This window comes from Emys orbicularis, chromosome 12, assembly GCF_028017835.1.
Source record: "Emys orbicularis isolate rEmyOrb1 chromosome 12, rEmyOrb1.hap1, whole genome shotgun sequence".
NCBI lineage: Eukaryota > Metazoa > Chordata > Testudines > Emydidae > Emys > Emys orbicularis.
In genome coordinates, this window is record NC_088694.1 from 31728752 (window position 1) to 31745466 (window position 16715).

The following is a 16715-nucleotide window of genomic DNA, read 5'->3' on the forward strand; positions in this document are numbered from 1 at the left end:
GTTGTTTTAGTTAAATAAAACAATTTAAATGTCTATCCTCCTAATACAGCATGGCAAGAAAATCCTCCAAATATTAATGATTAACCTGTTGAATTGGAAATAGTTCACCCCCCAATGACTTCATAAATATCTGCTTCAATTACTTTTGGTAAATGAAATAACCATTCATTCATTTTCTGATATAGCTGTAAAACTAATCTGAAAAGTTTTCAAAATAAATCACGTTAAAAATGTATAGTGTACCCCGTCTAAAAATGAAACCTACATCGATCTCTGAGTTGTGAAGTATATATATTAAGGTTATAACAACCAACAAGAATGCACTTTTATATAGAAATCCATGATTAAATTGAGTCTTCCTGACTAGTGATTTAAATCAAATTCACCCTGACCTAGGACAATAGCACCAGGCCCGGAGAGGCATGAGACAAGAAATAAAACAAATTCCTCAGAATTAAAAAAAAAAAAAAAAAAATACCACGAACAGATTAAATGTCCCGTAACAATAGGTAAGTAGCGCCTGATAACACCTATATCTGTAGGTGTTTGTCCATTTTATCTTTTAGGTTGTAGGCTCTGAGCCAGGAGCTGTATTCTACACATTGCCTAGTATAATAGACCCTAGCACTACCAGAATACAAGTAACTTAATGGCTACCTGCCTCTGTCCTACTTTCCAGGTAGGTACTAGCACAGGAATATGGGTGATAGCACTAAACAGCTCCACAAGTGAGGTGGAGGCAGCAGAAAGTCCTACCCCTTCCTAGTCCAAGGCAGGAACCGGGCAACCAGGTAACCTGTCGTTCTGTGAGGTGACATTTGCCACACCCAATTTTCACTCTTAAGAACACTGCAACTGATCCTGCAATTAGGATGAGCTGGTAGACTGAGGTTTATAATGGATAGCCAGCTTAGCCAATCATTCCTCAAAGAGGACTTGGCTAAACTTGTGAAGAAACAGCAGTCAAGACGCTGAGCTGCCTAGTGCCTATGTGAATAGTGACTGGCAGTGTTCTGTAGGCAACTATTAGGAATAAAGGCTAGAGAAAAGAAATTTTACTGTGTGGGTCTACATATTCAGAGTGGTGATTTTGGGTTCCTAACTTCAGACAACTTAAAGTGGCTTGATAGTGGGTAGGTGGCTCAGCAATTAGGGCTTTAAGTCTATAAAGTTTCATGTAGCTATTACAGTGTTGGAGGACAGAGGGGGGGAAATTACACACAAATGAGATTGGCCTTTTTCCGTAAGAAAAAGTTTAATTTTTTTTATATTCAGGTATAATTTAATAATTTGTAAAGTGTTTACTTCCATTCTGTTAGGAAATTTTTCCTGAGATTTAATCTAACTGCAAGAACAGTAGGACAACGGAACAGACTTCATAGGGAGGTTGTGGAAGCTCTTTCACTGAAGGTTTTCAAAAGGAGGCTGGATAGCCACCTGTCTTTAGATGCAACACATCCTGCATCTTGGCAGGGGGTTAGACTAAACTAACCTTGCGGTCCCTTCTTACCCTATGATTCTACTCAGGAGAAAAAGAGTAGCACACCAGAAAAAGGCCAACACCATCAAATAGGACAAAGCATTTCCAAGAGATATATGTGCAGGAAACATCACTAAGTAATTTAGATGGGTTTAGATTATAACCTACACTTTGTAACAGTAACAAATGCAAATATCAAGATTTCATATATAGTACAGAAGGAAGATCATATTTTGGGCCTATTTCCCATTCCACCTAATAAGTACATACCACATACCGCATTAACTTATCTATGGTTGTTTCATCACTTCCCTTTGGAGACTACCCCAATACTGCTGGATTTGTTATTATGTCAAGCAACACTCAAACAATTGCCAGAAATTTGCCTCCATGCACAAAAGGCTATACTATGCTGTGAAGGTAAATAGTAAAAGACAAATCTACAATGAGAATATGTGGTATAGCTAAACACTGCTCTATTTTAAAACCCAGGTAAGTGTGCTTATAGGTAGCCAAAGCTCTTTAATTAATTCCCTGCATTAGAATTTTAGACCTCCACACATTTAGGACACAGCATCCGTAAGGTTTAATAACCTCAAATGCTTCTATTATAAATTCCTAACTTCATATTAACATTTCACTTGTTAAGAATTACTGTATGTCAGAGCAGCCGCACATCTGCATAAACATGCATGCGTGTTACAACTATACACATTTACAGCAATTTACAGGGCTGCAATTAACAAGAGTGGTGTTCCCTGGAGTCCCTCAGATGAGGGAGTCGCCAGAAGAAGTGGGTTGTAGCCCACGAAAGCTTATGCTCTAATAAATTTGTTAATCTCTAAGGTGCCACAAGTACTCCTGTTATATTAGCAGGTTTGGGCATTTCAAGAAAAGTTTTCTACTAGTATAAGAGAGCCACTCCCACCCAGCCCCCAACATGCAGTACAATGATATAGGCAGAAGCCCCGTTTGCAACATGCCACCAACCACTCACTGCCCCCATCCTCAGCGTGGAGGGAGCCCCATGCTTCTTGCTGGTCACTGTCAATGCCTACAGAGTATTCCCCAAGCTGGTCACCGTCCTCAGATGCACTGAGCAAATAGAAGGCGGAGTAGATTTCTGGACTGCTCTTGGGGGTGAGCAGCATCCCCAATCTGCCCCCTGTGGTAACCCATATTCTGGTGCCTGGCCCTGCAGAACATATGTGGAGGACAAACATGGACACACCTGATGGGATGGTGGAAGTGGTACTCTGATATGGCTCCAGCTCCCTTGTGCGTACTGGGTCTAGGACCAATCGGTACTATCTCCTCACAAAAAGGCCCCGAGGCAGCACAAAGATCCAGCCAGTGAGTGTGCAAAACAAGGTTTGACCTTCTTCACCTGCAAGGCCCAACCCAGGTTACTACTTGGTTATCACTAAAAGCATCGCCCTGTCCTGAGCTCAACCAGTGGCCTGAGTTATCAAAACAAACATTTATGATTTAAGCAATTCACAGGTTCTAATCTGGAAATACAATAAAAACCAATCTGAATGTATTAGTCACATCATTATGAATAGCAACATGACATTCTTTACGTGGACAGCATCTCTAAAATAAGTTTGACTTTTAAGCCTATAGGCCCGTCACTTAGAACAGCTGACATTATTTCACTATAAGCCTCAAATGCAACTACTGCTATTCCCACAGGCATGCTTTTTTCATGGTATTTTAGTAAGACCAAGCCCGGGGTCACTTTGTAATCATAAAAGAAATCAAGAATTTCATCCACGGACACACTAAATGGCATACTTTGCACTTTAATGACAGTTGACTCTGGCTTCCCAAAAGCCCTGGGGCGCACTTAAATTCTTAACACCACTATCAAAGCAAGGAGATCACTTAACTAGGCCCATTCCCAGAGTTCTGAGATCCACCTCCAACACTTCATATTCCACTCGGTTTACTAGGACCACTTCCAAACCCTGGAGCACCAATACCTGAACCAGGAAAACCACTACTTCCAATTTGGTCTGCAAATAAGTACACAGAACTAGCTGCTAATGTGCATGAGTAGGGTTCACATGTACAGTTAGTCTGCGAGCAGGCTAGTGCGGAGGAGTAGTCATACCCCAGTTTGCCACAAACTAAGGTTTGTGTTAAGAAGCCCTTCATCGGATCCATTTCCATTATTTCAGTCTATGTACTGCATCTGCATATGTACCGCATCAACTCAGAGCCCATGAAAAGAACCTTTTCATATCAGATTTCACTGCAGAAAAGGGGTATTCCATGAACACTGACATTTAAAAAAAAAAAAAAAAAGTGATAGGAAGGGGTTTCGCACTACTTTTGAGAATTCATCTGAGGCTTTATAGGATTATTGAGAGACAAACACTGGATTCAAACAGTTGTTCTTATTCACTGCTATTCCAGACCCATTTATTCCAGTACGTAAAAGGTGCTACAGCTGGAGGTTTCACAGAAGACATTCCTGGTATCACTGATGGTACAGAATGCACCAGGGGAAATGGAGGAACAAGAAGCAGGGCAAGTACAGGACATGGGACAGGTTTAGGGGGAATAGAAGGCATTGGTGGCAAAGATGGCATACCAGGCACTGGCGAAGGTGGTACTGTGTTCACTGAGGATACTTTACTAAGCATAATTGAGTTAAATGCGGGGCTAGCAAAGGCAGCACCAGGATTCGGAATGCATTTCGCATACGGGCCATAGAGAATGTAGGTTATGTTTTGGTTGCCTTCATGCACAGAAGTAGCTGCAGTTGCTAAACCGAGGACTGTTAGAAGCTGATACTACAGTAGATAAGTTTACCCTCGCACTGACACAGAACTAGGTGGTGGTCAGACCTGCTGGTGACATATCTGAATTGGCAGTTCTATCATGTTTTGCATTTGTCATACAACTCAGCAAGAGTTACTTTTGACTCTTTAATGGTACCACCTGTGCCCACCATAAACACATCTTGCATCTTCCTCAGTGGCAAAAAGTGGTGAATGTCCATGGTCCCCCGCCACAATCAGAAGACCGTGCAAATGGATAACCATAGCCATGCTGTGCTGAAATACACACCTGCAGATGAGAAAAGGCAACGTCTATATCAGACAACTATTTATGACACAATGTATTTACCTACAGACACCACCTAATGTTTACAATCCTAAAGGCCTCGTGACAATCAAGCGTAAAATTTTCACATGCACATAACATAGGCTCCCTAGTACCATCATCAAGAGTGATTTAGACACCCATTGAAAGCCAGCTGAACTTAAGCTCCTAAATCATATCGGTGCTTGTGAAAATGTTACCTTAAAGTATGTTAAATATTATGCCTCCAAATGCACTTTGCAACTCTAGAGCAGTTTATTAACAAAACAAAATCTTTATTTAGTGACAGTTAGGGTTGCATCAGAAGATGACTAGGGATGGCTCACCCAGCCATTGCCTCCCTTGCAAAAGTGTGGCATCTCAAAACGTATGAAGGTTAGACTGGTGAAAACCTTAATTTTTTCCATAGCAACTTATGGATGTGAATCCTGGGAAACTAATGCTGCTGACAAGAGAAAAACTGAAGTCTTTGAGATGCGGTGCTAGCAAAGACTTGAGTATCTTATCTTCTGGATGGAAAAGACAAACAATTGTGTTAGAAGTATTACTGGAGAGAAGCTGACATCAGAAATCAATAGGCACACATTTATGTACTTTGGTCACATCAGGCATAGAGATGGCAATAATCTTCAAGAAAGGTACCATGGAAGGAATGGTGGCAGGTAATCACAGTAGGGGAAGCCTGCAATGTCACTCGCTTCCCAAAACACTGCACAGCTTCTTATGCACTTCTTGAAATGGACTACACCCAGGGGTAGCTGCAACAGCCGGGTGCGTGCCTGTGCTCCAGCAGACAGATTTTGCCGGCTGTGTCCCTTGTCCCTGCCGGCATGAAGCACACCTCTTATTGCACGATGTGCCATAAACTGAAGCATGTTTTGTCACCATGCAATTTATTAAACCAGGGTTTCTTTGTTTTTGAAGAAAATGAATACAGGTATCAGTGAGGTTTGAACCCTGTATCTTCAAATCCCCAATCAAGACATCTACCACTTGAGCTAAAGCAGTTACAAGAAAAACTCAAACCAGTAATAAGGATAATTAACTATCTGAATAAACTACCACGCATATGATGGACTCCCCATCAGTTCATCTCAAAAAGATGAACACTGTCCAAACACAAGTATTGGTTTGATGCAGTAATAACTTCGGGAAATTTTCTCACCTGTCCTATGCAGAAAGTCAGACTAGATGATCACAATAGTCACTAACGGCTTTAAAAAACCATTAATCTATTGTTATCCGCTACGTGAGCTAGCCGCTAGAACAGGATGCCACATATTTTGCCTGGGAGTTACGCAATTATTTGCTAAATAGCAGTAGGATGTTGATATCATTAATCCTGGGTATCTATTCCAGGATCTGGAAGGAAGATGTTATCTAGTGGTTATAGACAGGATAGCTAAATCCTTAGATTTGGCACGTTCATTCTGAGAGGCAGTGAGTCTCAGTGAGTAAGATTTGGATCTATTGTATTTGGAACCTGCTTACTATCCTGCTTATCACAGACAATGTGAACTCTCTGTTACAATCATTTTTCCTCATTACACAAGTAGGTTATCTGCCAGTCCTTCTAGAACAGTGGTTCCCAAACTTTAACAATCTGTGAACCCCTTTCACCAAAATGTCAAGTCTCACGAACCCCCTCCTAAAAAAAGAATATTTCCAGGGATTTTCTCCTTTACCTGAGCATAAATTATAAAAGCAGTGATCTTGAAAATATAAAATTTGTTTTTATGACATGCTTATTATACACTATTATTATTATTTATCATTACAGTATTTTTATTATATTCTGAAAATGGCAACACTCTTTCGTCCCTTCCAACCCTGATATTCTATGATTCTATGATTCTAAGATCTCACTTTCATAGCTTGTATCACTTTGAATAAGCTTGTTATAAAAGACAAGGCTCTTATGTTTCATCAAGAAGTATCAGATGTGAAACAGCATGAAGGTATCTAAGAAGCCAACTCAAAGAGTTCCTCTTATACAAGCATTCAGGTCTTGAGCAGATCAGGCAAACAACACACGTTACAACAAAGCTTAAACTTTTTCTTCATAATAATGTTAAAAACAATACTAGCTGCCTATTTAATTTTAAAAACAGCAAAAAATATCTACCTCCCTTTCCATTTCTTATAAGGAGTCTTGAAGTTTAAATCTCCTCAGTGTGATACATAGGCTTGCTTTGATCAGCTTAGCTCTGGGAAGTCCAGGGGCTCTGGGCTGCTGGTCCGTGCTGCCCAGGGTCCCTAGGGACAGCTCTGTCTGCCATTAGGGAATTTTTTCCCCCGAGAACCCCCTGTAACATTTCGTGCACCGCAGTTTGGGAACCACTGTTTTAGAACAAGGTATGAGCACCTGCTCAATAAAGGACTCCAGTTTCCAGAAATATGAACAGAAATCAGGTGAGAGACCAGAATTCATGGTCCCCTGGCTCCCAGGTCAGTGTACCTTCCCTAAACTACAGGATATTTGTGGGGAAGTCAGCCTCTTCCTTCCCCTCCCTGCCTCTTACCGTGATGGGGGAGGGAAGGACACTAGAGAACTATGAATGCAGAGACTGGGACCAATCTGGAAGTGAAGACTAAGGAACAGGAGGTATAATCCATCAAACAAGAGGAATTCAAAAATAAAAGAAATCCTCCTCGCCTTGAATTGCAAAGAGTGATTTAAAAGGAATTTTGTTTTAAAATCTTTTCAGAGATATATTAAATGTTTGGCTAAATTAAAGTTACTTGTTCTAATCTTATGTCAATACTTTCTAGAAGTCCCACAATGTGAGTGTGAATTAAAAATGCAAAGCAGAAATCCTTAAAATCAAGCTTGCTTGTTCAATTTTACCAAGAATAATATGAGCTAGGTGAAATTTTTTTTTCTAAATAGAAGCGTTAGAACATACTATGAATAAGTTAACTGCTACTTCTGTATTATTCAAACTGCCATGATGTCTACAAAAGCAAATCTGCATCTGAAACATATGTATACTTCATTTTAAGAATGCCAACATTATTTGTTTGATTTGGGAGAAACATTAACTGACAGATCTTTTATGGTAAGACTATAAAAAAAGAGTCTAAGTATTTATAATAATTCTGAAATTTAAGAGCAGTACTACTGAATTGTTATAAAAGAGCTGAACTTATCTGATTAGAATACTCACCTAGAAAAGACCTGTTGCTTATATAGTTGAAAACATTCCAAATGTTTAACCTATGACTACAGGAAGGGGAAAAAAGTCATCAGTGCTATAACAAAGGTATTTTAAAGTTCTGAAAAACAGTTACCTAAAGGAATAACTTTTAGTCCCCAAATAATACAGCCAACACCTTCAGGAACTCCCAACTTTTAAATGTGAAAGCTCTGTAAATATTGAGGCTTAGTAACTGTTCAGTGCAATCCTTGTTAAAAGACATACCACGTATATACCTTTATTTTTTTATTTGTATGCCTTTAAATATCAGAAGTCTTACACTAATTACTTTATCCTTTACCAAACAGAAGTTGTTTTGTCCACACTGCCTCTCAGTTGGTGAGCCAACCACTTCAGAAGAGCTTTGGAAGAGTTAACTAAAAGCTTAATTACTACAGAATACCTATCTTCCACCCTTGATCTCTGTGCAACCCTCTCATTGTTACTAGTTAAAATTCTGCTGTGTACTAAACAGGAGTGCAGGGTCTAAAACTTATACCCTGATCTATACTTTTAAAATGGAATTTGGCTCTTTTCCCCACAATGAGTTTGACACCCCTTTAATCTAATCTGTTCTAACATACTCTGGATTCTAAATACCTGTTTAAATCGTCCAGTGTTTCAGTCCATGTAAAGAGAATTTGTACAGCAGCAGTTAACTCTTCTTAAAGCAATTCTTCTTTCCCCTTCCTGCAGCAACTCCCTATTTCAGTCCCCCCTATACTTCACTCCCACTGTCTCATAGATCTCATCTGCTAAAGCGATCACAAATTAAAGATTACATTTGAAGTGTCACTGTTTGGGCTTCTACAAATTGATGACAGACAGATATGGCAGCTAGACAGACTCACTGACTTGACAGTAAAGGTGCATTTGTTTGAAGTGCACGAGATAGGCACTTCTGAAAATTTTATACCAACTTCCATGTTCAAAAGTGACAGACATTCAGGAGCTTTAGTCACTTAGTCACTTCTGAAAATTTTACTGAGTCCAGAATTTTGGGGACAGGAGTTTTCAGTGAACCAAGCCCTTGTTAAGTGGCCAAGGTAGAAGATCTCTCTCTAGGATGATGTGGAAAGATCTAGTAAGTGGTTTCCTACTTGTAGGAGAATGTTCTGTATTTCTGCAGAGCAGCTTCTCTCAGTATTATGCTCAGCCAGTCAACGTCCATTTGTCAGATACAGAGACCTGGGGTGATGGATCCTCCCCTGATTTTGAGACAGAACATCTGGGATGTTCAGGAGTGAGACAGGTCATACAGCGAGCTAGATGTAGCAGATCCATGACCCAGAACTCTCTCACCAAAGAAGAAGCTGTGAAAGTCACTGTGGCTGTAATTTGTCTCATCTTTCTGATAACGGAGGATGAGAGGAGCCAGTGGGGAAGTCACACAAGACCTGACCAAGAAAGGCATCTGGGAGAGAACCTAGATTTCTTCCCCCTTCCTCTGGGGCAGAATAGGCAGCACTTGTTTTACCACCAACAAGAATAAGACTACCTCACCTACAGAAAAGGATTTTCAGAGAATCCTCCATGGACCACACATAAGACTCATAGACTCATAGATTTTAAGGTCAGAAGGGACCATTGTGGTCATCTAGTCTGACCTCCCGCATGATGCAGGCCACATGATGAGCTGTGTACTGCCTGATGCAGTAATCTGCTGGGCTATTGCTCACTCCGATGTCTGTGAAGGGCTGTCATGTTTAGCATCAAATAACACCATCAGCTTCAAAATTTGATTGCTTCCTGACACAAAGGGGAGGGAAGATCAAGATCTATGTATTGTATCTGAAGACTGACACTTCAGTAAAGGAAAGAAATTTGTAGGCAAGACTGTCCTGTGCTTTAATATATTTATGTGAAGAGCTGACTCGAGACCCCAGACCTTGAGTGTGCAAAATGATCAAAGTGTAATCTCCATCCTTATGTGGTAACATTGGTTACCTGTATCGCTGAAGAAAAAAGGGAAGTGAAAGGGCACCCCTTTGCAGACTGTCTCCAGGTTTATCCACCACCTCATAGAGGAAAGGATGCTGCCAAGAACAAAGAGATCCTTGTCCATATGGGACTGAGGACTGGAATACTGACTTCAGCGAATGTTGGAAAGGGTGCAGATGAAGCCTAGCAGGAGTCCAAGGACACCCTCATCAATCAGCACAGCTACCCTGCCTAGCTACTTTAACTGCAAGTTTTCAAGTAGTTTGTATCCTCTTCCTTCCACCGACTGCTCGATAACTGGTGTTCAGTAAATCTGTGTAGTCTTGGAATGCCCTGTAACAGGGGTAGGCAACCTATGGCACGCGTGCCAAAGGCGGCACGCGAGCGGATTTTCAGTGGCACTCTCACTCCCCAGGTCCTGGCCACCGGTCCAGGGGGGCTCTGCATTTTAATTTAATTTTAAATGAAGCTTCTTAAACATTTTAAAAACCTTATTTACTTTACATACAACAATAGTTTAGTTATATATTATAGACTTATAGAAAGAGACCTTCTAAAAAAGTTAAAATGTATTACTGGCATGCAAAACCTTAAAATAGAGTGAATAAATGAAGACTCAGCACACCACTTCTGAAAGGTTGCCGACCCCCGGTCTACATTCATCCACAAACTGGTTTTTAAAGAAAACCAATTGCTTATAATCCAAAACAATACACTATCAGCCTGCTTAAGATAAAGACAGTCAAAAGGTCCTTCAGAAAACAAGGCATGATGAACAACAGAATTTAAAAGAGGGTAGAGTAGAGGGAATGTAAACTGAACTCCCACAAATTAGATTTTGGATTAAATTGACCAATACACCCATCTCCAGAAGAGAACCAACACTTTTTTTTTTAAATGAAGATTCTTTTAACAGCAGACAACCCCAAATCAGGAGGACTTTGCTCTGTGCTTCCAAACAGCTATGTACAACACACACAAAAAGATGCAACAACTTAACCACTTTTGCACGAGAACACAGTTATTTAAAGTACAGATTTAGAACCGATCTTTTGTCCACAAGCAACATTTCACTAAAAGAATCCCAGATCACCCAAAGCATTTCTCAAAAACTTTCTAGTTGTGAACTTCTGTACAATTATCCAGAAACTAAGAGAATAAAAATATGTTGAGGTAATACCTCTGGCATGACAGAGACATGTTCTGCAAAACTTCACATACCACCCCAAACCATCTAGAAATGGATTTTTAAAAGATCCTGTTTGAATCTACCCAGTCTCATGTATCCCTTTATTTTGGATCAGTGTTGTGATTTCTATACACAAATTCAAATTATTTTTCAGGATCTGCATAACATTTAATGCTGCACATATTAATTTGGGGACATAGAGCTACTTTTCCATGGTCAAGCTGGTTCGCAAAACTCCCCATAGTGAAATGAAATTAGATTAGATTGATAGATGGTAATGCTGTATGGGAAAGCTAATACACTTCAATTCTGACCTAACTACCTGTATTTCTAGTCTTTCTTGAACAGATTCAATTCTGCCAGATGTCCCAGTGAGTCTGTAATCCAAACTTTTTTTGGGTGGGGATATAAGCAATGATTTGAACCCAGGCTCTCTCGCACTGAGAACTCAGTACAGACCCACTTTACCTATTAGTCTGAAGTAGGAGGTGGAGCAATACTCAATTCCAGGAACTGTAAGTAATACTGTACAACAAATATGTCTGAGCTTTCTCCCCTTTAAACATAACTAAATGCATTTTTCTGTGGACTTATTGTAAAGCCCATTTTCTTTATTTTTACCAAACCTATGCAAAGCTGAAGTGGTAGCCAGCTAGTGAACCAACTATTAGCAGGTTAGTGATTAAAGTAAATGCCAGTTTTTGTAAACATCTTTCAAAAGTCATATTCCTTATTTTTGTGATAAACAAGTTTCCTATTAATTTTTTTTGCCTTCTTCTCCTTAAGAAGGGATAGACATTTTATAACCTTTCCAGAACAACTTCCTGTTTCACCAAAGCCACACACTCACTTTGAGGTCTCACCTCAAAGTGGAAAGAGCAAAAGGTTTCTTGTAAAGCTAACAATGCTAACAAAAGTACAGTAGAGAGACAGCCTACAGGCACCCCCACTGAAAGATGCCCACAACTGTCCCATATCCACTAAAATCTCCGAAAACCAGTCTAAAAGAGGCTGTTTGTTGTATTTGCTATTATTGAGAAGTGGGTCTATTCAAATCAGAATGAATTAGAGCTAAGGCGTGTCAGGATCCTCTGACACACACCTACTAGTGAAACAATGTGATAATGTGAACCACAGAGAAAGAGAATTTGATTGCCACAAATGCTGTAGTCAGCTCACCAAGTAAGAAGTGTTGTGCTTACACCTTGTATCCAGCGGGCCTATGAGGGTACAAACATCAACATCACAACCTAATAGTGCCATTGCTTTTATTTCTGCCCCCTCCCAAAGGCATACAAGCTTGACGTTAATTTGTTGTCACTGTCGCAGCAGAACACTCGTTGCACGCACCGAGGGAGCCATCACTCATGTCCGCAAAGCGCCCCGAGACGCTGGCACGTTAAAGGCGAGTCAGTATCCCGCTCACTCCTGTTTCCCATCCTCCGCTCCGAGGCCCCTGGAGCCAAAGCCCCGCGCCGGGACTCACATTCAACAGCGCAGAGCACAAAGGGGCGGAAGCCGCCAGGCTGTCTGCGAGAAGAAAACACGGCTCCGCGACCACGGGCACTCCACGCCCACCCGAGCGCGCCGCCTTGACCCGCGGCGGCCACAGGTGCTAGCGGAGGGCGGCTGCACCACGAGCGGCGCTGGGCGTCTCCGCGGGCTAAGCCGGGGGCGCCCCGGAGACCCTTCCGGACCCGCTCGCGCCGCGCCGCGCGGGCCCCGCCAGCGCCTGCGCTGTAGGGCGCAAATACTCACCTACCCCGCATGGGCCGCTCCGAGCCGCGCAGCTCAGAGGCGCAGGGGCCAGGCTCTGTCCCCACGGCCCCGGGCGACAACGGAGCCCTGCAAGGGCGGGCGCAGACACGGGCACGCTGGGGCCCGCGCCCCGGGCAGGGGCAGGAGCCGCCCAGGCCTCGGGGCCTCCTCAGCCCAGTCCCTGCCCCTCCCCCCTTTGTGCGGCTGGGAGGACACGTTCCGTGGCGGGCCCGGCCTCCCCCCGAGACCGGGCCCAGCCGCGCGGGGAGGGGGCCGCTGAGGGGCGGGGCCGGCCCGGACGCTGCCGGTTTCTTACCGAGGAATCTGTACGGGAAAAGGGTTAGAAAGGAGCTAATCGCCGCCCGGGCCCCGCTCCCCGCGCGAGCCCAGCGCCACCGACCGAGCAGCGCCACAAAATGGCCGCCGCGGCTGACGCGCCGCCGCCGCGAGGGTGAAGGGGGCTGGCGCGGGATCTCAGGGGAGGGGGTGGGGCCACTAGGCAGAGGGGAGGGGGCGGGGTAGAGAGAGTGGTCCCGAAGAAGGGGCGGGGACTTGGGGAGGCGCAGGTGAAGGGGCGGGGCCTGTGTTGCGGGCAGGAAGGGGCGGGGCGGAACGCTCACACAGGTCTCCTTTTCCCTCCCTTTTGGGCACGTGTTAGGCACGGTCCCTCCCTTCAGTGGGGTTCCTGCTGCTCCCAGAGGTACTTCTGCATCCAGAAAGGCAGCTGGCATAGTCCCAGCCAGTACCAGCATCAGCAGCCCAAAACACTCCCACTCCCTGCTGCCGCAAGCCTGACGGTCCTGTTTCCCTTGCTTGTCACCCCAAAGAGATTGGCCTAAGAGCCACCTTGTACCCCAAACACATGAGCCCAACACATCAGCACCCCACATTCTCTGAAGACAGGCCCTACAGCCCCTGGGACTTCTAAGTGCATGAGACACAGGCCCCAGCGTCCCCACCTGCACCATAAAGGCACTGACCCAAAAGACTCCTTCCACCCACCATCCTTTGGGTTTTTCCTGTTGTCGATAAATACCCACTCATACTCTTATTATTTCACAATCTAGGTGTTAGGTAGGGTTACCATTCGTCCGGATTCCCCCGGACATGTCCGGGGGGAATTTGTAAATGTCCGGACTTCCCCGCCCCATGCAGAGCACGCGCAGCTAACAGGGCGGCCAGCCGGATGGTGCCACTTACATGGGGCTCCGACAGCCAGAGAGAGCCCCTCCTTCCCCCTGCAGCAGAGATCGCTCCCTCCCTCCCTCCCTGCATTTGCAGATCACCAGCCGGCCGTTCACATCGGCAGTCTGGAACTCCTCCCCCGCTCCTCCTCCCCGGCACACTGGTCTGAGCGGCAGAGTAAGGGGGTCGGAGAAGGGGCAGGGAGGTTCTGGAGGGGGCAGTCAAGAGACAGGGAGCGGGGGGGGTCGGGAGTTCGGGGGGGGCTTTCTGGGGGTGTGGATAAGGTTTTGGGCAGTCAGGGTACAGGTGGGGGTAGGGTCTCAGGAGGGGGCAGTTAGGGTGGGGGGTCTCAGGAGGGGGCAGTTAGGGGACAAGGAACAGGGAGGCTTAGGTAGGGGGTGGGGTTCTGGAGGGCAGTTGGGAGCAGGGGTCCCAGGAGGGGGCAGTCAGGGGACAAGGAGCGAGGGGGGGGGGTTGGGAGTTCTGGGGGGGGCTGTCAGGGGGTGGGGAGTGGTTGGATGGGGCATGGGAGTCCCGGGGGTCTGTCTGGGGTGGGGGTGTGGATAAGGGTTGGGGCAGTTAGGGTACAGGTAGGGGGTAGGGTCCTAGGAGGCCAGTTAGGATGGGGGGAGGGTCTCAGGAGGGGGCAATCAGGGAACAAGGAGCAGGGAGGCTTAGGTAGGGGGTGGAGTCCTGGGGGGCAGTTAGGGGCAGGGGTCCCAGGAGGGGGCAGTCAGGGGACAAGGAGCAGGGGGAGGGTTGGGGTTCTGAGGGGGGCGGGGAGTGGAAGGGGCGGGGCTAGGGCAGAACGGGGGCGGGGCTCCTCCTGTCCTCTTTTTTCCTTGCTGAAATATGGTAACCCTATGTTAGGGCACAGCAAATGGACAAAAAAGACAAAGTGAGAGTAGGTTGGACGAAGACAGCTAAAAAAATGAACAAGAAATGTTGCTGAGGCTCTAATTAGCAGAGCAAAGGGGTCAAAGGCTCAATAAGTTAGTTGATCTGTCAGATAGGGTCGCACTACATGGCGAAAGGCCTTAAAGGTAAAGACGAGGTGCTTAAGTTTGAAGTAGTGGAGGAGGGGAACCCAGTGGAACACATTAAAAGGGGGATGACATGGTCGGTGCATAGAGCAAGGAACATAATCCCATCAGCAGTGTTTTGAATAGTCTTCAACCAGGAAGAAATTACAATAAACAGGACATTAGATAATGAGGCCTGAATAAGAGCCTCGGTTGGCTGCACAGACAGAAAAGGCAGAATTTTAGAAATATTATGTGGAAAGAAACAACAAGAATTGGACAGGGCCTAGATGTGTGCATCAAGAGAATAGGCATCACAGAAACCTGGTGGACTGAGGACAATCAATGGAACACAATCATTCCGGGGTACAAAATATATCCGAAGGACACAACAGGTCATGCGGCGGGGGGGGGGGGGGGGGGGGGTAGTGGCACTATATGTGAAAGAAAATGTAGAATCAAATGAAGTAAAAATCTTAAGTGAATCCACATGTTCCATAGAATCTCTATGGATAGTAATTTCATGCTCTAATAAGAATATAACATTAGGGATCTATTATCGACCACCTGACCAGGACAGTGATAGTGATGGTGAAATGCTAAGGGAAATTAGAGAGGCTATCAAAATTAAGAACTCAATAATAGTGGGGGATTTCAATTATCCCCATATTAACTGGGAACATGTCACCTCAGGACGAAATGCAGAGACAAAATTTCTCGATACTTTAAATGACTGCTTCTTGGAGCAGCTGATACAGAAACCCACAAGGGGAGAGGCAACTCTCGATTTAGTCCTGAGTGGAGCGCAGGAGCTCGTCCAAGAGGTAACTATAACAGGACCGCTTGGAAATAGTGACCATAATATAATAACATTTAACATCCCTGTGGTGGGAAGAACATCTCAACAGCCCAATACTGTGGCATTTAATTTCAAAAAGGGGAACTATGCAAAAATGAGGGGGTTAGTTAAACAGAAATTAAAAGGTACAGTGACTAAAGTGAAATCCCTGCAAGCTGCATGGATGCTTTTTGAAGACACCATAATAGAGGCCCAACTTAAATGTATACCCCCAAATTAAGAAACACCATAAAAGAACTAAAAAAGAGCCACCATGGCTTAACAACCATGTAAAAGAAGCACTAAGAGATAAAAAGGCATCTTTTAAAGAGTGGAAGTCAAATCCTAGTGAGGTAAATAGAAAGGAGCATAAACACTGCCAAAATAAGTGTAAAAGTGAAATAAGAAAAGCCAAAGAGGAGTTTGAAGAACGGCTAGCCAAAAACTCAAAAGGTAATAACAAAATGTTTTTTAAGTACATCAGAAGCAGGAAGCCTGCTAAATAACCAGTGCGGCCCCTGGATGATCGAGATACAAAAGGAGCACTTAAAGACGATAAAGTCTTGTGGAGAAACTAAATGGATTCTTTGCTTCAGTCTTCACGGCTGAGGATGATAGGGAGATTCCCAAACCTGAGCCAGCTTTTGTAGGTGACAAATCTGAGGAACTGTCACAGATTAAAGTGTCACTAGAGGAGGTTTTGGAATTAATTGATAAACTTAACATTAGCAAGTCACCGGGACCAGATGGCACTCACCCAAGAGTTCTGAAAGAAGTTTAGTTGTGAAGGTGCGGAACTATTAACTATGGTTTGTAACCTGTCCTTTAAATCGGCTTCTGTACCCAATGACTGGAAGATAGCTAATGTAACGCCAATATTTTAAAAGGGCTCTAGAGGTGATCCTGGCAATTACAGACTGGTAAGTCTAATGTCAGTACCGGGCAAATTAGTTGAAACAATAGTAAAGAATAAAATTGTCAGACACATAGA

The 16715-nt window shown here is 44.1% G+C and overlaps 1 protein-coding gene across 1 annotated transcript in view; it reads right to left on the reverse strand.

Annotated features, from left to right (window-relative positions):
* Positions 1-13100, reverse strand: part of PHF20 (PHD finger protein 20) — a 161844-nt gene extending 148744 nt beyond the window's left edge. The window contains exons 1-2 of the mRNA XM_065414947.1: positions 12996-13100; positions 4430-4558 (exon numbers count right to left, since the gene is read on the reverse strand). The gene's annotated coding sequence lies outside the window, so the exon portion shown is untranslated. The remainder of the gene's footprint in view (positions 1-4429; positions 4559-12995) is intronic.
* Between the last annotated feature and the right edge of the window lie 3615 nt (positions 13101-16715).